A 22,438-nucleotide genomic window follows, 5' to 3' on the forward strand; every position below is an offset into this window, starting at 1 on the left:
GTACTGCCCCAGCGACAAGCATTTGTACCGTTTTAGGTACACACTGGTACTTCCATTTCTGAGAGTGTAATTTGTGGTTTTGTATACGACTGAAACACGTTTGCTTCGATGTTCGTTTGCAAAAATATAAAACACATCTCATGCTAGATGAAGTTCATCGCGGGATGTGAGCCTGGGTCACCTGCATGACAGTCACGCACCCATCCACTAGCCTATGTCCCTGCTATTGAAATCATACTACAAATAGCGTCAGATCACTCTAACTGTAAACAGTGGTAGACGGAGTTTTTAGGAAATAGACCAAAGTCTGGATTTGTTTATGTATTGTATGGTCGGACTAATGAGATGTCGGACCAATGGGCTTCTTTTTTTCGGAACAATGGGATGTCGGACTAATGGGATTTCTGGTCAATGGTTCATTTTCGGACTAATGAGATGTCGGACTTATGGGATGTCGGACCAATGATACGGAACCCTTGGCCTCCCCATCCTCCTCCTCTTACTCTCACTCCTCTGGCTCTGCCTCTGCCTGTACTACAGCTCTGATTGCTGATTGTAAGACTGTGTGACAGGAGTTTGCCCATCTGATGAGTCTAGCAGTTAGCTTTAGAATTTGAATGGCAGTGTGAAAACAAGAGATTTTCTTCATGAAAACAGTGTGTTATAGAACTGCAATTTGAGTGTAAAGCAGAAATTGTGCTTATAGTACAGCAGAATCGATTCAGGAGGTTGGTGCATGAGCTACATATTATGGGAATTGTGTCTCAAGTACCAGAAATTGTGTGTAAACAATTGAGAAAAACTGTTTGGATGTAGCCATTTAGAAGCGAGGGGAGTTGACCAGCTGATGTGCTGACGCCCACAGCGGTTATCAGCGTCTTGACTACTTGCCTGCCAGAACTGACGCTGACGCTCAATTTTTGAGTTTTTACAGAAGATGAGGTCTGAGAAAAAAGGACCAAATAAAATGCAAAAATAGAAATAAAAAGACTGCAGTGTTTCATATAAAGTGCATCAGTGTGTTACTGGTGATATGTAGGGTAATTCAAATGGTGCTTGTGTGTTTAGTTTTGTGGCAAGAATTTAGTTTTTAGAAAGGAGTGTTAAGTTTTGATTGCAGTGTTTCATTTTGGCATAGATGTGAGTTGTTTATCCCCAAGTGCTGTGTGTAGAGTTTTGACATAATGAGCCATTCTGCAAAATGTCTGTAAGCAATAGGCACAAACTGTAATGCTTCTTTGCACTGCTGGTTGGATGTACTAAGTGCTAACTGACAATAAAGTTGAATCTAATGTCTTGACCGCCACTGACGGTTTTGATTTTTAAAAGATAAAAGAAAAGCTTTTATAGACATCCGTTTGTCTTGTCATTTGTTTACATATTAAACAGTATGTACTAACAACAGTACTCACATAACAGTAGAGTGTTGAATGTACAGTTGAGAAGGCACAAGACAACAACAGTGAAAAACATCCATGATTTCAGAGAGTCCTGTAGACATGACTGAAGTTGCTGAGGCTCATACTGCTTGGAGGATGATGGTCCTTTATAGAGAAAAAGTGTTTTAATATAAATGACTGGTTCAGTTTAAGCTTTGATCCAAATAATATATAAATTGATACAAAGTCAAGGTTTTGCATTTTGCTGTCAGTTTATTCTGTCAAATGCCAGAGCTCTGAATATTCACATATATGATGAACACTTACCTTCTACTGTGAGTGTGGTGCCATTGCTGAATGTGAGGGTCCTTTAGTCCTCTATCTACAATATGATCCAAGCTCAGTCACATTGTGTAAACAGTCTAATAAATGTTTGTAGTGAGCATTTCTCTTCAAATTCCTGGTATTCGTTGAAAACAGGATGTGGAGATAAGTTTGTTTAATGTATGTAGCTCTCTACTCTACAAGGCATTTTCCAGTGTTTAGATATGTTGTGGTGTCAGTGTTGGTGGTATTTATACAAATTAGCGCATACATTAATATGCACTGGTCACATTATCAAAAGAAATTAAGAAAACACTTATATTTTTTGTTTGTCTTACAGTAATGTTATGAACTCAGTCATTTTCATGGTGATGCCTAAAGGTTGATGGTTTTGAACCTGCGTGAAGCTGGCCCCCCATGTTATTCAAAAATGATTAAAAACACTGCTATTCGTTTGTGCTACGTTTGTGCCGGTTGGTGCCGTAAAAATTATCGTTTGTGCTGTTAAGGGTTTTTAAGTAATTCAACTTTACATTTTCTGGCCAGTGACGTCACTCAGCCCCCCATACATGTCCAAATTTCCCCAAAATGGTCTCAATCGTTTGTGCTGGTTTGTGCCGTTAAAAGTAACATTTGTGATGCTATGTTTTTTAAGCTATTCCACTTCATTTGTTACACGTGTGACGTCACCCAGCCCCCCATCAATGTCCAAATCTTCCAAAAATGGTCTCAATTGTTTGTGCTACATTTGTGCTGATTTGTGCCGTTAAAAGAAACATTTGTGCTACTATGTTTTCTACGTTATTATGGTTTATTTATTACTCGCGTGACGTCACCAGCCCCCTATCAATGTCCAAAACTCCCCAAAATGGTCTCAATCGTTTGTGCTACGTTTGTGCTGATTTGTGCCGTAAAAAAATAACATTTGTTCAGCTATGCTTTTTAAGTTATCACGCTTTGTTACAGGCGTGACGTTGTTCAGTCCCATTCAGCGTCCAAATATCCTCAAAATAGTTGCGATCGTTTGTGCTACGTGCGTGCTGATCTATTTCATTAAATGTTTGTGTTGCCTACTATGTAGAGGTTAAGGGGCTTGTCCAGCAGTTTTAGCTTATGCTAGACCCCATCAAATGTCCTTATCGATTTACGGTGCTACCCTCTTTACTTGGCTGTTTCTGCTGCCCAGAATTTTAGGTATCGTTATGAGGGTAGGCTAACTAACTGCAGTTCAAATGGCATGCTAATCACGATTACCATTTCGCTAGTTGGTTTCTTTGGTTTTAACTTTGCAGAGCTGTCTTAATACTGATTGCAACTACTGTTATGAAGACAGTTTGGGGCCTGGCAGACGTGATGGCAGTGAAAGGTAATTAAATACATAGTCCAAGCGGAACGAGTGGAGAGTTGATGTCCTACCGTTTCGAAACTTCCCAAGCTAGCAAGTCAAGCTACAGACAGTGAAGGGGGCTTGTTCTGTCCCAGTGTGACGATAGAGAGTGCATTGAGGGGGAAAAGAGGAATCATTGCAAACCTATGTAAAATAGTATACTTTTGTGTATTATATTCCATTTTGTGATACCCAACAACATCAAAAACAATGGATATCAGTTTGAATGAGTAGTACCAACAAGCTAATAATGCAAATTTGTTGGAAAATTTACTTGCACTACGGCCTTTAAAGGGTAACTGCACCCTAAAATATGTTTTTTGAGCTGTTGATTGATTGAAAATACTCATAAGTGGTGAACTATACTATTACCAGGGTTAACATTGACAAAAATCGTGTTTCTCGACAAAAGTAACATTTTGTATGATTTTGTAGGCTATGGGAGATATTGCTCTCCGCGCCTTCTACAGATTGAAACATGCCATGGCATGTTGTTCCAAAATACTATTGGAATGCTGACGTTGTCCTGCACTTCTCGTCCAACACTACGTCACCGGGTCGTTACAAATTAGGAATGAAACGCCCCAACACCTGCTGCCCTGATTAGCCTACCTGTGATGTCTGTAGCACTCATACTGCGTTCATGCAGCTCGGAACCTCGGAGGACCTGCCTTTAAAAAGTCCCGACCTCCGAAAAAATTGTGTTCATGAGATCAGTTCAGAAAATAAATACAGGAAACGCATAAATACGTTATTACAACTGCTTAGTATGGTTGAGCAAGAAGGAAAATGTCTTGGGAGAGTGTTTCTATCTGTGTTGTTAATTTAGTGACAAATTACCTTGCCTATTCGTAATGACAGTGAAATTCACCTCTTGTGTTGTTGCAAGGGAGGCCGTCGTGGTTGGAGAATATGATAGTGACGTCAAGTCGGACACCTCGGGGCACAAAACTTCCGCACGAGTCTCCGAGCAAAAAATCCAACCCGACCTAGCGTTCATGTCATTTTTCCGCTGTCGGAGGTCAGAAATTTCCGAAGGTCCGAGGTGCATGAACGCAGTATCATTCCCAGATTGACAAGAAATCACCATGGTTGATTGGCTGCAGCAGGGCTGCACTCCCTTCCAAATTTCAGAATGTCCTGCCCATTTTGAAAGCCTTTTTCAGAAATGTGAAGTGGGTGGAGTTATGGGGTGAAGTGACTCTTTAAGAAGATTTTGCCTTTACTCAGAGAGGACAGTGAACTAACAAAGATCATTAAGGGCGGAGCAAGATACTTCATGAGGAGCCACTTCCTGGAACCCGAATCGCAATAGGGAGGGGGGGGCAAAATCCCCCTTTATGCAGAGCTGTTCCATTGAAGTCTATGAACATGACACGCATGACACACCCCCTTTATGCAGAGGAAGTGATCCCCGTTTTGCGCCCATAGACATGAACTACGACGACGTACTGTATCTTGCTCCGCCTTAAGGATCTTTGCCTTTACTCAGAGAGGACAGTGAACCACAGGAAGCTAGATGAGGCCTTTAACAGAGCCCATTTATGGAGAGCCGGTCCACTCGCTATTAACTCCATTGTACCTGCATTGTACCTGCAGTTCCTGTTGCAGTTCCACTAGGGGCGATCACAAGCAAGTGATCAAACAATGGTGGTCTATGGGCTAGTCGGCTAAATTGGTCTGTTTCACCTGATTGTCATTAAAAAATCGAAGATTGGATTTTAGTTTCTGCAAGCTCAATATGGGTTATAGGTCGAAAGTTGAATGAACAATTACTTATGGCCCTTTGGTTTCTCACAGGCTTGGTCGTTGTTGCCCATAACCATGGAGGTATTATAAGAACTGGAGAAAGTGAACAAGTCCCGCCCCCATTCATTTCAATGCGAATGCTAGGCAAGTGAAAAGTGCCAAAATTGAACAATTTTTTCAGGCTTCAACATGGCGTTTCAAGGGTCTTGTTTCCGGTGTCGTTTTACTTAGCCAATGAAGTGCCAGGTTACTGATTAAGGTACTGAAGGAGAGCTCGTGCCCACACTAATGCTGCATTCCAGACCTCATCCAAACGAGTGGGAGGTGGGACCTACCCTACCTGAAAGGTTCTACCTCCCACTTCAAAGCGTTCCAAGCATTTTGGAGTGGGAGGTTTAGAAAACATGGGTGACCGCCGTAACGTTAGCATACCGTCGTAACGTTAGCATATCAGGCTAGGCTAACTGTATAACTTTATAACGTTACTTTCACAATACGTTGTATTCTTTGTTGACACAATTTTAAGTCATAATATGAAGAACAAGTTAATTACCGTGTCTAAAACAACCCTAACCTAAAGTTTATAGCGTATTCCTTGAAGTTACCCCTAACAGAGCATATGTCTCCATGGGCGCCGCCATAATCCTCCCACTTCATTTTGTTGAGGTCGGGGCAGGTTGAGCTCATACGAGTTCGCGAGTAGAAACTCCCACTTCGACAGGCGTTCCAGTGCATCTTTCGTAGTTGGAGGTAGGATAAATCCCACATCCCACTAGTTTAAATGCGGTCTGGAATGCACCATAAGCTCGTGCAAGAGCTGAGAGTGGAACAGCCACCAATCAGCATGAGGAAAACGCAGGAAAAACGGCACCGGACATGATGTATTTCTGGAAAATGGCGACGAGGAAGTGCCTTGCTAATCGGCGAAGCTAATCAGCCAAATCCTGACCCCCTGCCCATAACACACTAGCACCCTGCTAATGAATGACGTCATTGACAAGTGTCGTGGAAAAAATGTTCCACTATGCGAATCCATTATCACTAATTAATACTTAAAACCTAACTATATACTAAATAGCACTCCGGAACAAAGCGTCCGTAGGAGACAATACAGACAGGAGACTTCTGTAGACTGTTGATCTTTATTCTCCATATTGCAATGATAGTACAGCGAAAACAAAGTTTCAGGCTGACAGTCAAGACAATAGGGAGAAGGTGAGGTGTCATCCGCTGGGGATCCCGATGAACGTCCTACCTAAGATGGCGGGGTCTCATCTTATATACCTAAAGCACACTTCTTGGCGTCCCCGCTCGCATCACCCCATATTCTTTTAGCCAATCAGCGTAAAGTTTATGTCATTTTCCTCGGACCTTGTGTTCTTGTGTTGCTTTGCTTTGATATGCCAGGGGATGATATAGACTCTCTCTCTCAGACACTTTCTTCTTGACATTTCTATTATGGATGGTTGTTCCAAATTAGTTGTGTGGCGAGTTTTCTGGTACCTCAGACAGTGTGCCTCCCATTGTCCTCTATCGGACCCCGCCAGCTCGGACCCCGCCAGCGGATGACATCCCCTCTCCCTTGATCATGAAGATTCACCTGGTCCTTTCTCGGACCCGACCAGCGGATGACCTCCCCTCTCCCTTGAACATGAGGGTTCAGCCCTAATATTGCTTTCCGTCCCATATAACTCTTTGGTTTGCTTAGATGGTCAGTTAAGATATTCTAGATGAAAGTGCATTCAGCAAAACCAGATGCTAATGCTGGTGCTGATGTTTGCAGAAAAATGCCAGACACAGGAACACACAAGAACATACAGTACTGTATGCAGTAGGCCCCATGTTACAGCTTATGAACCACACTAAGATCAAAGGCAGTAGGCCCAATTTTAAAGCTTATGAACCATGAATGCATCCTGTGAATTCTGACTAAAATATCACATATAATCTGAAAACCACCACACAAGTTTGAAAGGCTTTTTAGAGCAATTAAGGGACTTAAAAAATCTAATACTCAGCCGTGTGTATTTTCCTTGACCCCACTTTCACATGCAATATTCCGATTTTTACACAAAAAATTATATCCAGAGAAAAGTGGATTTTAGGAGAAACTCCATTCACCTCCATTCATTTTCCACTTGCTCGCGATCGCCCTCTAGTTCGGAAGTATTCAGCGAGTGGTCGTTCTCCCCTTATTAGACATTCTCTGCCTTTACCAGGGCTGGCAAGTTTCAGAAAATGGCAAGCGTGAGAGTCCGTCCGCCGAGGTTGGCGGCGAAATTTTTTTTGACTGTCACACTCAAAAGCGTGACATTTGGCAGCTCCGATTAGACTCGATTTTTCAAGTGTGAACTTATCAAGAAAGAGGCAAATAAATGTTACACAGCTCTGCAACAAGTACAGGACAATGATAGACTTAGCAGCCTTAACGTAAACTTGGAAAATCAAGGAGAAACAGCGAATCAACTGTGAACAAAAACTAGCAAGGAGAACGTTTTAAATCTAATTGTCGGAGTCGGCGCTGTTGTGTTTGAAACAGGGGGTCAGGATTTGACTGATTAGCTTCGCCGACTGATTAGCTTCGCCATTTTCCAGAAATACATCATGTCCGGTGCCGTTTTCCCTGCGTTTTCCTCATGCTGATTGGTGGCTGTTCCACTCTCAGCTCATGCACGAACTTAGTGTCCGCACGAGCTCTCCTTCTGTACCTTACGTCAATCAGTAACCTGGCACTTAATTGGCTAAGTAAAACGGCACCGGAAACAAGCCCCTTGAAGCGCCATGTTGAAGCCTGAAAAAATCGTTAAATTTTGGCAATTTTCACTAGCCTAGCATTCCCATTGAAATGAATGGGGGCGGGACTTGTTCACTTTCTCCAGTTCTTATAATACCTCCATGGTTTGAAAGACAAGTTAGAGGCGCCAAGCCCCGCCTTACGTTGCTTCTGATTGATTTATATTGCGTGATGCCTTTAGTGGTTGGTGAGATTTATAGTGCGTTCATGCACATCGGACCTTCGGAAATTTCTGACCTCCGATAGCGGAAAAATGACATGAACGCTAGGTCGGGTTGGATGTTTTGCTCAAAGACTCGTGCGGAAGTTTTGTGCCCCGAGGTGTCTGACTTGACGTCACTGTCATATTCTCCAACCACGACGGCCTCCCTTGCAACAACACAAGAGGTGAATTTCACTGTCATTACGAATAGGCAAGGTAATTTGTCACTAAATTAACAGCACAGACAGAAACATTCGCCCCAAGACATTTTTCTTCTTGCTCAACCATACTAAGCAGTTGTAATAACGTATTTATGCGTTTCCTGCATTTATTTTCCGAACTGATCTCATGAGCACACTTTTCTTGGAGGTCGGGACTTTTTTAAGGCGGGTCCTCCGAGGTTCCGAGCTGCATGAACGCACTATTAGGCACAAAGGACTGATGGATTGGTTATTGCTGTCAGTCAGTCAGAGCTCGAACTACGGCAAGGCAATGACCAAAGTTTATCATCATGAAAAAAAAAATATACTGTATATATAGCGCACTGAATGGGGACATATTTTGCGTGAGAAATGTCAAGTATGGCGTGTGGTGTGAGAATGGGTCAAATTGCGTGACTGTCACGCTCAAAGCGTGAGACTTGGCAGCCCTGCTTTACTCAGAGAGGACAGTGAACTACAGGAACCTAGATGAGGCCGGGCTGAAAAACCACCACTGGTGCCACTGCGCCCTCTACAGTCAGTGCCCTCTTAATGTTGAACCGGTTTATCTGCAGAGAACAGCTGTGGTACACAGGACACATTCCCAATTCCCAAGATAATTAGGGCCCGAGCACCGAGGTGCGGCCACTGAAGTGGCTGCACCATAGGTGCAAGGCCCTATTGTTTTTGCTCAGATTAAATTTCTTCTGGGCCACGTTTTGCCTTTTTTCACCAACTGTAAAACTCCTGAAATTTGGCAGCTATGTGTGGAAGTCAGCGTCAGGAACGGCTGAGCTATCGGCCCTGGACATTAAGGTCTCCCCAGTAAGAAAGGAAATATTGTGTGCGCACACAAATGGGCCTACGTGAACGAATCTCCAAAGAGTGGCAACAGCTCTGGGTGTTTGAGAAGGATCACCAGCACTGGTTTGCTAAATTACACTCTGGCAAAGTCTGTCTGTTAAAAACAGACCTGTCTTCTAGTTATTCCACCTTAAGTCTTTTATGTTAATTATTCTTTATTGCTTTCTTTTTATTTTTTATTTTATTATTATTACTATTATTATTATTATTATTACTCTGCTCATCTATGCTTTTATCTGCTATTACTATTTGGTTTTTGTTTATGTAAAGCACATTGAATGACCTCTGTGTATGAAATGCGCTATATTTATATAAACTTGACTTGACTTGACTTGGAATTGGTAACGCTACTCAGCGACAGAGTTTTGGCCAAGGTTGTGGCTCAGGGACTCTAAAGCGCCACCTAGCACGTTGTCTGTTGTGGTTAACACATACATTCACGGAAATGGCCCAGATTTGGTGAGCATATGTGTTGTATGAATCTGAAGTTTTACATTTAAACTATATAGTGAATCTTAGAAGAATTTGAGTTATGATTATGAATATGATTTTTGCACATTACATATTTTGAAACACCTCTCCTAGACGGTTTATCAAAATCATGTCATATAAGCACTAAAAGGATCTTGAGGGGTTGCTCAAAAGGAATTGCGACCAGATTTTTGAATTTTCAAAGTATATTGAAATGGCGAAGGTTTGAATTATGGCATCTTATTAAGAAACAGGAAGTTGGTGTTATAGGCAGAAAAAAGGTAATAAATTGGATGTTATTTGGCAGCTACATGTGGAATTGCTTCTGCTAGTCACAGACAGAGCTCTGGCCTAAGGTGTGGCTTCGGGACTCTATAGCGCCACCTAGCAGCACGTTATCTGTTGTGGTTGACACAAATAACATTCACGAAAATGAACCAAATTTGGTAAATTTGTGTGTTTTTGCTATCACTAGTCAGAGACAGAGATTTTGCCTAGGGTGTGGCTTAGGGACTCTATAGTACTCTATATCATAGGTGATGATGTCTTTTTACATAATGTATTTATAGCCAGAGCTTTTTTCAGAGCTTTGCAGAGGGGGAATTACAAAAGATACACAAGATACCTCTGATCTGATTTCATCATTGCAGGTGAAAGATGAGAGTGGGTAAAAGGTAAAAAGAAAATTATGCCATATGCACATCGATTTCTTCAGTACGTTCATGTTGTGCCCGTCTTGAACTCAAGCTCAAGTCTGCAGATAACAGGCCGTGTCAGGCCAGACATCAGGCGCATTGTTCAAGAAGGTTGTTCTTCTGTTTCTTAATCAGTCATAAGGGTGTAACATCCTTTCATCCAATGAGAGTGACATCTGCCATTCCCTTTAACAGGAAGCAGCGCACTTTCTACAAGGCATCAGTATTTTGCCAGTCAGTGGAGCATTTGAGGGAATGTGCTTGCACGCGAGATTGTGTATAGTACACAGGGATTCCACTGAACCTGCTTTACTGAAACCTGTTTGACTACATGCATTCTGCACTGGCCTATTATTTAAGCTCGAAGGCAAAGTGAAACTATCATCACTGTGGTCTCGTAGGCAAAACAGTTCTACACTTATTTACTTTCCCTATTGGTTGACAAGTGGTGACAATCGAAAACATCACCTGAAAAAAGCAAGCCTTACTCCAATAGTGTTTGAATGACTGAATAAAAACCTCAAGGATTTTTATCCTGCAGAGAGGTCGTCAGGGACTGCATGCTAAGGGCTGCTCACTGGTCAAGACTTCAACCAAATCTGGCGCAAAACTCTGCCAGACTGGGTGTAAGATGAGAGTAAGCTTTGTGCCGTGTTTCTGATTGCCAAAATAAAGGCCACACTGTTTGGTTCCTCTGCGGTTGCAAAGGTAGAGGCCAGATGTGCATGAAGTTGCAGAAATGGCACGAATGTAAGGCTACAAATCTCATATGAATATGTATGTCAACAGGTATGTGTGTATGCATGTATAACTGTTTGCAGAGCCTTGGTTCCTGTTATCAATAAAGCTGTTTTGGCCTCTAATTCTGTACTAACTGGTCCTTTTTATGGATGTCTTTTGATAGAGAAATAATAAAGAAGATGACAACATTTTTAATACATTCACAATTTTTTTTATTCAAAATCAAAAAAAGCAAAACTGAAAACAAACAAAAATGTCTCTCCTCAATATTGGACGAGCGCTTTTTCTGGATAGATCTCTATTATCTAACGTACAAGAAAGAGCTCAATCAACAAGCCAGAAGTAAAGGACAGCAAAAGGAATAATAAACAAAAGTATATCGTCTTAGTACAAGCTCGTACAGAACTCTTCACTTACAGCTGCAGAGAACACAGCGCCGAGAGCAACTCTACTATCATTATACATCAGTCTGTCATATATTATGTACACATGGAATAATACATTTCTATATAAAGTGCAGGGGTAATCCACTTGAAAACAAAACAAAATGCATATCCATATCTCTACACACTTCTAAAATTAGAGGCGTCAGTATACTGTAGCTTGAATTGTGATGTCTGGAGGGCTGCATCCCACTGTATGGACAGATATGTCAGAGGGACCGAGTAAATGATTCTGAGGGCCACATGACCGACTTCCTACATTGCCATGGAGACATACTTGACCCTGGACAATCAAAGGTCAGCCAAAGGTTAAAGGTCGTGCATGCCAAGCTCAGAGGACAGATCAACTTCCTTTCAGCTCATCCCAGATTCCCACAAGACTGACTCGCCTATTTCTATACTGATTTCTTTAACAAAGAAAGAATTGAAATTCCATTTATTGTCTGTCCATCACATCTGAGAATATTTCTTAGATCAGAATTTTCTGTTTTGTAGCCTATTTATGAAATACGAAAAAAAAAAAGGTACAAATAAATCGGCACCTTGAAATGGTGTCTCTGAAGTAGGCATGGAAAAAACAGGTTAAACCGTCCCATCACAGTGACATAGTGTAGTGTGTGTGAGTGTACGTGTAGCGTCTATTTACAGTGATGTCAGGAAACCTACACGCTTCTACAAGAGAAAAGCTGCTCTGTTCTGACAGGAGCAGTCAAAACCGGCACACAAGCCCCCTCTAGTGGAGGAGAGTGGGAACAGCTGCACAAAGCGTCCTTCCCATATTAGGCAGGCCTATATATCCACAACAACTGAGACCGTTTGCACACATGTACATACACATGTACCTCACTTGGAAACTGTACACATCATCATCATCATCATCATCATCATCATCATCATCATCGATACAAACCACTGATGAATACAAAAAGCAGTTTTACACCAAATAAATTACACGGGTTCAAGCCCAGTTTGGTCTTGGGAACGAGGGAGGGATGTAGTGTAGCGGGGGGGGGGGGAGGCGGTACGGGGGCAATAGAAGGGTGGGGGGGGCGGTACGGGAGCAATAGAAGGGCGGGAGGGGGGAAAGCCCACAGAGTCAAGAAAGTTCCACTGATCTCTGTTTCACAATGCTTTGTTGTTTGTATGTAACTGCTCCTAACATTTACAGCTGAAATAGTCACTTCCTGGTCTTTTTGTAAACGTCCTTTTCACAGAGCAAAGTGGAGGCCAGTGGAACAGAGCGTGAGCAGTGATCCATCAACGCCACAAACGTCCACTTAATTCAGTCTAATGCATCAGGATTGCATCTAATTTTCAGTAGGTCAGAACTATAACTACAGTATGCATTTCCTCTGGTTTCTGAGTTTGCTGTTCAGCTCTGGAGTATCAGAGAGCTTGACCAAGATAGCAGTGGAGTTTGGACAAGATGTGACTCTAAACTGTTCTCTTGCTGAAGAGGATATTTATTGGTTCTTACAACGCCAGTCTGAGCCTCCTGTGTACATACTGCGTTCATTTGAGAAGACTTCTGAAGACTCTGTCTTCAACTGGCAACACAAGGAATTTGAAGAGAAATACTCACTACAAACATTTAGTAGACTTTTTATTCACAATGTGACCAGGAATGAACTTGGCTCATACTATTGTAGACTAGCAAAGGAGCCTTTCACATTCAGCAATGGCACCACACTCATAGTAGGTAAGTGTTCATGGAGACAGCAAACATGTCAGTATGCTTGGACGGGTTTTCCATTTGTCATTCATGATCATGTTTCTAATAGTAATGGCAGCCCACAGATGGTAGAGCATATACTGCAAAACCTTAGAGTAATTTACATACTCTTGTGAATAAACATGTTTTTGTAGAGGACCATCATTCTCCAAGCAATTTAACAATAGAGCCTCAGCCATGTCCACAGCACTCTCTAAACTCATGGATGTTTTACACTGTTGTTGTATCGTGTCTTCTCAACTGTATTCTCATCACTCTATTCTTAGGTGAGTAGTGTATACTGTTTAATATGTAAACAAATCACAAAGAATGACAAGATGAATGAATGTCTGTAAAAACTACATGTGTTTTCTTCTGTACAAAATGAAAACCATCAGCACTGGCAGTCAAAAGATGTTCAAGTCAGAAGAAAAAGAATAAATATGACTCTCCTCATGTATGTACTTCAAATAGGCTACTTATTATATTATCCTTTTTAATTATCATTCCAAAAGAAGCTACGTTTGCCATGATTTTCCCTAAACTGATGCTTCAGTGCATCACTAGTGTTAATACAATTATCCTTCATATTGTCCTGATATTATTTTGATTTTAATACAATTATATTTAATGTTGCACCAGATGTTGTATGTGAATAATTATTTCTGTTATTTTCTATGTTTCTCTAGAATTCTGAAATGATCTCGTCCACAACACCAAGAGCAACCCAGATAAGAAACCTTGACAGCGTTTACACAGAAATACTATACTCTAAGATTTAAGATGGATTTTGCAAGTTCATTTTGATAGACCTACATGATCTGTATCACAATGCACTGATTTTCATTGTGGAAGACCAAAGGAATACTGCAATGCCATTTCCATATTCTTTTAATAATGATAATGATAACAATACTAATAATAATCATAATAAGTAAATGTATTTACAAAGTGGCTTTTAAGACACCCATGGTTGCTTCACATTTAAAAAAAAAAAAATGTGCAATGGGCATTGGTGACTGAACTGACTTTGAACAACTTTAAACAGCAACACGGTTTTCTTGAACAGGTCAATCGTAGCATATAGCCGTAACATGGGGTCAGGTGTCCTTGAATGCCCAGACAGGCAGGTCTTCTTTTAGCACGGCATTATCGAGAAAACGTGTGAAACATAATCACAATTGACATTTCATGGTATACATTATTCACATTCAATTTGTCAATGTAAAGATATACAGTATATTGCCTTTTGGGTGACTGAGATGCTGTGCTGAATTATTTGTTTTATATCTGTCAATTCAAAGTTGTCAAGAATTTAAGGTCAATATTTAGTCATTTTGAACAGAAGGAAAACTGGTAGAGTGCATAGACATATTTGGACATCACAACGATGTTGACCAACTTTAAACTAAAAATCCAAGACGGGTGAATGTTGAAGAGAACTCCGTTTTCACTAATTCTTCAACCATGCCACATGTCACATCTCTTTTATTGTTGAGGTCAGACATGATAATCATCCAGACATCTTGCACTTGCTGACTTTTTACTACTTCTTCTTTTTTTTTTTTTTGGACTGATTCAGTTCTGCCAAAAAAAAAAAAAAATGCTTGAATTGGGCAAAAAAAAAAAGTATGTACTTTCACTCAATTATTTTATAATATTACTTATGCACACTGGTGTAATAACTTAAACCAGGGGTTCCCAAAGTGGTACACATACCATCAGTGGTACGCAAGCTGCGTCTAGGGAGTAGAGGTAACTAAAGAAATATTTACAAGAACCAATAGAAATTGAATCTTCATGTTGCTTTATCCAATATTAGTTGTGCAGATGTATAGTCTATCTTATACACAACCATTGAACCAACAAAACAAATGCAAAAATATAGACTTTTGTGTAATTATTCCATATTTTTAGAAGTCATTCTATATCAGAACACTTGCTATATACCTGACATACAAATAGTCTACAAGAAACCCAAGTTTCATTTGAGACCAAGATTATGCTTCTACACAAAGGGGTTCATGTGCAGTAAGCATTTGATTCAGATGGTCAGTTTTGGAAGCCAAAAGTCCTATGGGGAGTTTTGGGCATTTTAAAAATGCACGAGCACACCTTGGCAAAAAATTGTCTACTGTAGTACTCATGTTTCATGTTATATTGATCTACTTTAGCACACAGCTTCACAAGACCTGGTGTGAGGGCTCAGTTGTGTTTCTAAGTCATATCAAGTGACCTAGAGGGCTGAAATGTTCAGAGATGCTTGTTATCAGAAAGAATATTCTAGCCTCTGTGTTTTTTTTGTTTTTTTTTTCGGTACATCACACAGTTATTCTTAATTTCTCGGCAGGCAAAAACTTGAAATTGGTATTGAGAACCAAGCGGTTCATTTCATTTTGTTGATACAGCCAACCTCATGTAGAAAAACATAGCCTATTAAAATTGAGAGCATTGTGAATTTGAGATACAAACTAACTTTCTTTGTGCTTTGGTGATTTGTTTGTAAAGCTGCTTTCTGCTACACTTCAAATACACACACACACACACACACACACACACACATGCAAAGCTATGTGGACATAAAGATTGAGAGGAGTGAGACCTGTGGGTGTTGTAGAACTTGCTTTGTGTGGCGCTTGTTGGTTGGAACTGAAAAAAAGAAGCGAAAACTGCCAGATACTTAAACAGTCTTGTGGTATTTCAATGGAAAGTCAGTTTAGCATCAGGTGGAATGGTGTTTCATCTTTTTTTAGCTCCCATCAACAAGCAAGCAAGACAGGAAACAAGCACAACACCTGATGATGCTGACCAACTATATGAGCGGTCTTCATTAACTCTTCAATACAAGCTCTTCTGCAGGGCACCCGTGGCTGAGCAAACACTATCAGTGAAGAAATGCACGTCCTAGACCGTAAAACAGCCCGACGCGAAGACAGACATATTTATTCAGAATAAAAACATTTTATTAACATATTGCTACTTGAAATGAACTCACATTTTAATATTGTCTGCCAGAGCACCCACAGAACTAGCACAATCCGGACATGCTTTTATTTGTTTCTTCATTACGATGAGAGGGTCCCTTTAGCTCATCCAACCAATGTCACGCAAATTAGGCAGTCCAATAGTTGTTTTTCATTAACGTTTTAACACTTTCATTGCTAAACAAATTGCATTTTCAATTGAAGGCATGTCAACAACTTCACCGTTATTGGATAGCTAGAACCATTTTATTATGAAATGTACCACCCCATCAGATTTATTATATTTCAATCCATTATTTTTCCATGTGTTCAACAAAAGGTGGGCAAATATGATTTTTTGGAGGGTGATCATATCTTAATCAATAAATCGAAAGTTTACTTTTGATAAAAACGTTGAACATTTTATAGGAGAATAGGCAACCATTTCATAGAATGACCCATGTACCTTCACTCAATATTTGTTTTATGGTATGCACATTACTGTGTAACAACATCAACTACTGTGCATGCCAATTATATATTGACTGCACAAATCATGTGTCGTTGAAAAACCGTTACAGGAAAGACACTGAGTTGACAAATATGTTCACTTTTTACTGAAGAAATGGGACGTCTCACATCAGTCCGAGAAATACAAACTTATAGAATGAAATACTTTATAAGTTCTAAAAATGACAACTTGATCACTTGATGTTTTTATAGTCTGCACAACCTTGTGAATTACATTAGACTTTACATCACTAGAGATCTGATTTGAGTATACTGGACTTCAGAGTAAGTGCTGGTGGTGTTTCTGGGCTGAGATGTTCTTGGTTGTGAGGGCAGGACTACAGCAGAATACTACAGAAAACAAAATGCAAATAAAGTATCTGTCCTTGGTGTAATGACCACAGAATATTGTAATTGTATTGTAATTGTATCCAATTGTATCATATAAATGGAAGTGTATAGCGATTTCTGCAGGACTTGAGGTACAGTACATAATGTAATGAGGATTAACAGTACATACGTGAAGAGAGTCAGAGTCCTGAGGCGGCTCCACACTTGTGCTCTTCTTCTTCTGAGTCGAACATCTCTTGACCGCCCGTGCTGATGAATTTCATTTTTGTACAGAAAAAAAAGTAGCTTTTACAGATGAAGAGTCTGGTTCCAAAACGCTATATCCAATGAATTTTCATAAATATATTTTCTACATTTTGTTTTGCGAGTAATTACAGTGGAACTGTATTGGTTTATGTTTAGTTGATTTATTTTTACTCAATCAAAACAAAACAACTGCATTTTTATTGATATTACCTGAAATACACAATTAAATAACATGACTTTTTAATGTTTTAATGTAAAAATGGATATATAGCGTTTTGGAATCAAACACTTCAGATGTTCATGCATCTCGCCACTCTGTGTCATTTGTTTACATATACTCACCTGACAGTAGAGCGATGAAGATACAGTTGAGAAGACACAGTACAACAACAGTAAAACACATCCATGATTTTAGAGAGTCCTGTGGACATTGCTGAGGTTGCTGAGGATCTATCCTCGTGAAATTGTCTGGAGAGTGAAGGTCCTCTATAGAGATTTTTTAAAAACAGTAAATTATGTCTGATTTTACTTTTTGAAAAGTCAGCCTTTGTCAATTTTTTTTTTAACTTGACAGTGACAAACGCAAATATTCAAGTTGAATCACTGAATGCTTCCAACTTGAACCTTTATGAAATATAATACATCGTATTGCAATGCAGTATGGTTTGGATTTGCTTTTTCTATTGTTATTATTATTATTATTATTATTATTATTCAAGAAATTACGTCAATTGGGTTGGCAAAACGTAATTATTGTATATATTGTATATATTTCAAGAACTACTGAAACTATTATTACAGATATTTTTTGTCTTGTATTGAATAATAATAGACATTTTTATTTTGAGACATTTGATGATTCAACTTGAATTGCTGTCAAGTTTAAATTAGGGTGAATTAGTGAAACAGTGAAATAGCTTAACTTTTAAAATCAGATGGGGTTTTTTTGTTTGTTTTTTTTTACAGTGCAGGTTTGATGCAGGTCCAGTTTAAATTCAGATACATGTATAAACTGAACCAATATCAAGGCTTAGCAGCACATACAGTAGCAGCTGCTCACTACCAGCTGTGGCATTAAACTGATGCAAACATGGTCATTAAAATCCATAACTCTTTCAAAAATGTTTTTCTTCCTTCAAAAGCCAGTGCTCTAAACATATACATGTTCATGGACACTTACCTGTTATCATGAGCATGGTGCCATTGCTGAATGTAATATGGTTCTCTCGTATGGCACAATAGTATGATCCAAGCTCAGTCCTGGTCACATTGTGTATAACTAGCGTACCAAATGTCTGTTGTGAGTATTTCTCTCTGAATTCCTTGTGTTGCTGGTTGTACAGAGTTTTACTAGTCTTCCGAAATGAGCGCAATATGTTCACAGGAGGCTCAGACTGGCGTTGTATGAACCAATAAATCTCTTCAGTATGAGAACAATATAGAGTCACATTTTGTCCAAACTTCACTGCTATCTTGGTCAAGTTCTCTGATACTCCACAGCTGAACAGCAAGCTCAGAAACCAGAGGAAATGCATAAGTTATAGTTTTGACCTGCTGAAAATGAGCTGCTAATGTGTTGTATTAGACTGAGTGTGACGGGTCACCACTGCTCCTCACGTCCTGCTCCATTGCCCTCCACTCTGCTCTGTGAAGCTCACGCTTGTGTGCTCTGCTTTGTGTTGTTCACACAGTGTGCCACCAGGGGGAGACAACGGCAGAGGAAGTTTAGAAAGGGTCAGGAAATGACATATAGAATAGATACTTCAGCTGTTCATTTTAGTGACATAGTTAGTCAGTTAGTTAGTTTAGTTATACAAAAAACCTGAAAAAATCCCAATTTCAAAGTGTTATAAGGGCAATCAAGCAGCAGATCATTTGAATGTTATTTCAATTAATTGGGAACACATCTTGAGAGAGAGATACAGAGAGAGAGAGAGAGAGAGAGAGGGGGGGGGGGGATACAGAGAGAGAGAAAGGCTGGCAGGTTCCAGGTGGCATGTCATGTTGATATCTCCTTTTTAATATAAGAAACGTATAACTGCTTATAACAGCTTAATATGCATAATACTAATATTGTGTGATCAATGTGGCACAAAAGAACAAGGCTAAAGTTTATGGAGTAGCCTTATATCTTACAAGAGTTTATGGATATCTTAGAAGAGTTTATGGATTAGCCTTATATCTTATAAGAGTTTATGGATATCTTATAAGAGTTTATGGATTAGCCTTATATCTTACAAGAGTTTATGGATATCTTATAAGAGTTTATGGATATCTTATAAGAGTTTATGGATTAGCCTTATATCTTACAAGAGTTTATGGATATCTTATAAGAGTTTATGGATATCTTATAAGAGTTTATGGATATATAAGAGTTTATGGATATCTTATAAGAGTTTATGGATATAAGAGTTTATGGATATCTTATAAGAGTTTATGGATATAAGAGTTTATGGATATCTTATAAGAGTTTATGGATATATAAGAGTTTATGGATATCTTATAAGAGTTTATGGATATAAGAGTTTATGGATATCTTATAAGAGTTTATGGATATCTTATAAGAGTTTATGGATATAAGAGTTTATGGATATCTTATAAGAGTTTATGGATATATAAGAGTTTATGGATATCTTATAAGAGTTTATGGATATAAGAGTTTATGGATATAAGAGTTTATGGATATAAGAGTTTATGGATATATAAGAGTTTATGGATATAAGAGTTTATGGATATATAAGAGTTTATGGATATCTTATAAGAGTTTATGGATATAAGAGTTTATGGATATAAGAGTTTATGGATATATAAGAGTTTATGGATATAAGAGTTTATGGATATATAAGAGTTTATGGATATCTTATAAGAGTTTATGGATATCTTATAAGAGTTTATGGATATAAGAGTTTATGGATATAAGAGTTTATGGATTGCCTTATATCTTGCCAGGGCTGCTGAAAGGGCTTCATGAGAACTGACTGCAGCGACCGTAAAGTGACAATATGCACCATATGCGTTAAACAGCATATATAATTAGCAGCACCGTATGCGTTAAACAGCATATATAATTAGCAGCACCGTATGCGTTAAACAGCATATATAATTAGCAGCACCGTATGCGTTAAACAGCATATAATTAGCAGCACCGTATGCGTTAAACAGCATAATTAGCAGCACCGTATGCGTTAAACAGCATATAATTAGCAGCACCGTATGCGTTAAACAGCATAATTAGCAGCACCGTATGCGTTAAACAGCATATAATTAGCAGCACCATATGCGTTAAACAGCATAATTAGCAGCACCATATGCGTTAAACAGCATATAATTAGCAGCACCATATGCGTTAAACAGCATAATTAGCAGCACCATATGCGTTAAACAGCATAATTAGCAGCACCATATGCGTTAAACAGCATATATAATTAGCAGCACCATATGCGTTAAACAGCATATAATTAGCAGCACCATATGCGTTAAACAGCATATATAATTAGCAGCACCATATGCGTTAAACAGCATAATTAGCAGCACCATATGCGTTAAACAGCATATAATTAGCAGCACCATATGCGTTAAACAGCATATATAATTAGCAGCACCATATGCGTTAAACAGCATATAATTAGCAGCACCATATGCGTTAAACAGCATAATTAGCAGCACCATATGCGTTAAACAGCATATAATTAGCAGCACCATATGCGTTAAACAGCATATATAATTAGCAGCACCATATGCGTTAAACAGCATAATTAGCAGCACCATATGCGTTAAACAGCATATAATTAGCAGCACCATATGCGTTAAACAGCATAATTAGCAGCACCATATGCGTTAAACAGCATATATAATTAGCAGCACCATATGCGTTAAACAGCATATAATTAGCAGCACCATATGCGTTAAACAGCATATAATTAGCAGCACCATATGCGTTAAACAGCATATATAATTAGCAGCACCATATGCGTTAAACAGCATATAATAAACAGCATATAATTAGCAGCACCATATGCGTTAAACAGCATATAATTAGCAGCACCATATGCGTTAAACAGCATATATAATTAGCAGCACCATATGCGTTAAACAGCATATAATTAGCAGCACCATATGCGTTAAACAGCATATAATTAGCAGCATTTCTTAATACTTTGTTTATAACTGTTTTTGTTTGCCCACAAATAGAATGTGGCAGCTTCAGCCGGTGGAAGGGCAGTGCCTCCACCGTCCACTAAGATCTAGGGGCGCTATTTTCCCGATCTGAAACATGGTCAGAGACACGAAGTTTAAGGTGTCCACATTCACCAATTCAAAGGCAGGATTTTGTGATCAGAGACTGCCACTGTTCAAAAGAGTTGTTTTTCTGTTTCAGTCTTTGGTGTGTTTTGGAGCATAATATAATAATAAGCAGAGCAACTTCGGTTCTTTGAATTTTGACAGTCAGCACATTTGATCTGCTTGCATTCGCATGAGACATGTATTTTGACTCTGAAGAACAACTACTGTAAAAGCAACAAGACTGTATAGCACATGCACCTGAGTGCTCCATTTTCAATTTTGCTCATGTGTGCTTACACACCTGGTGGATGTGATTATTCAATTTCTTCATTAGTGTGGTCATTGGCAATCCAGGGCGTTTTACAAATCACCGTGTGTAATGTTTTGCAAAAAGGGTGAGTAAAATTTTGCAAATTGTGTGAAAATGTCCATTTTAGTGTGTAAACAATCGTAAAAAACTGTAATTGCCACATCCGTGGATGCAAGGTTTAACTAGAAAAGCCCTCCAAGAGCGCAGACCTCCACCAAGCACCTCCTGGATCCAGACGGTGATCCGGATTACTCCCATCCCATCCATAACTTTTTGTGTTATCTTGCTAACAAACAAACAAACAAACAGACAAACAAACCCAGATGAAAACGTAACCTCCTTGGCGGAGGTAATAATAAAAGTGGAGCACATTGTAAGAAAATCATGACTTTATTGGGTGTAAGAGCAGAATAAGTCTTGTGTTGGGCTTTGTGCCGGGTGTATGACCCTGAACCTCATTTCTCGTCTAACATCTTGCATTTTCCCTCGTCCACCAAGAACTGACACTCTGAACATCATCTCCCCACATCCACCAGGAACTCTGAACTTCATTTCCCACGTCCACCAAGAACTGACACTCTAAGCTGACGATCTGAGCTGACAGTCTGAGCCTCATTTCTCTAACGTCTTGAATATCTCATTTCTAGTTCTGCCACTCTGAACCCCCAGTCTGAGTCTCATTTCTCTGAAGTTAGATGTTGTCTGTGTTTTGGTTTATTTCCATTTAGTCCATGTAGGCAAATCCTATACTATTGTAATAGAGGGACAACCCTGGTGTACTGGTTAGCGCATCGGGCTTGTAACCGGAGGGTTG

Source organism: Sardina pilchardus, chromosome 23, assembly GCF_963854185.1.
Source record: "Sardina pilchardus chromosome 23, fSarPil1.1, whole genome shotgun sequence".
NCBI lineage: Eukaryota > Metazoa > Chordata > Actinopteri > Clupeiformes > Clupeidae > Sardina > Sardina pilchardus.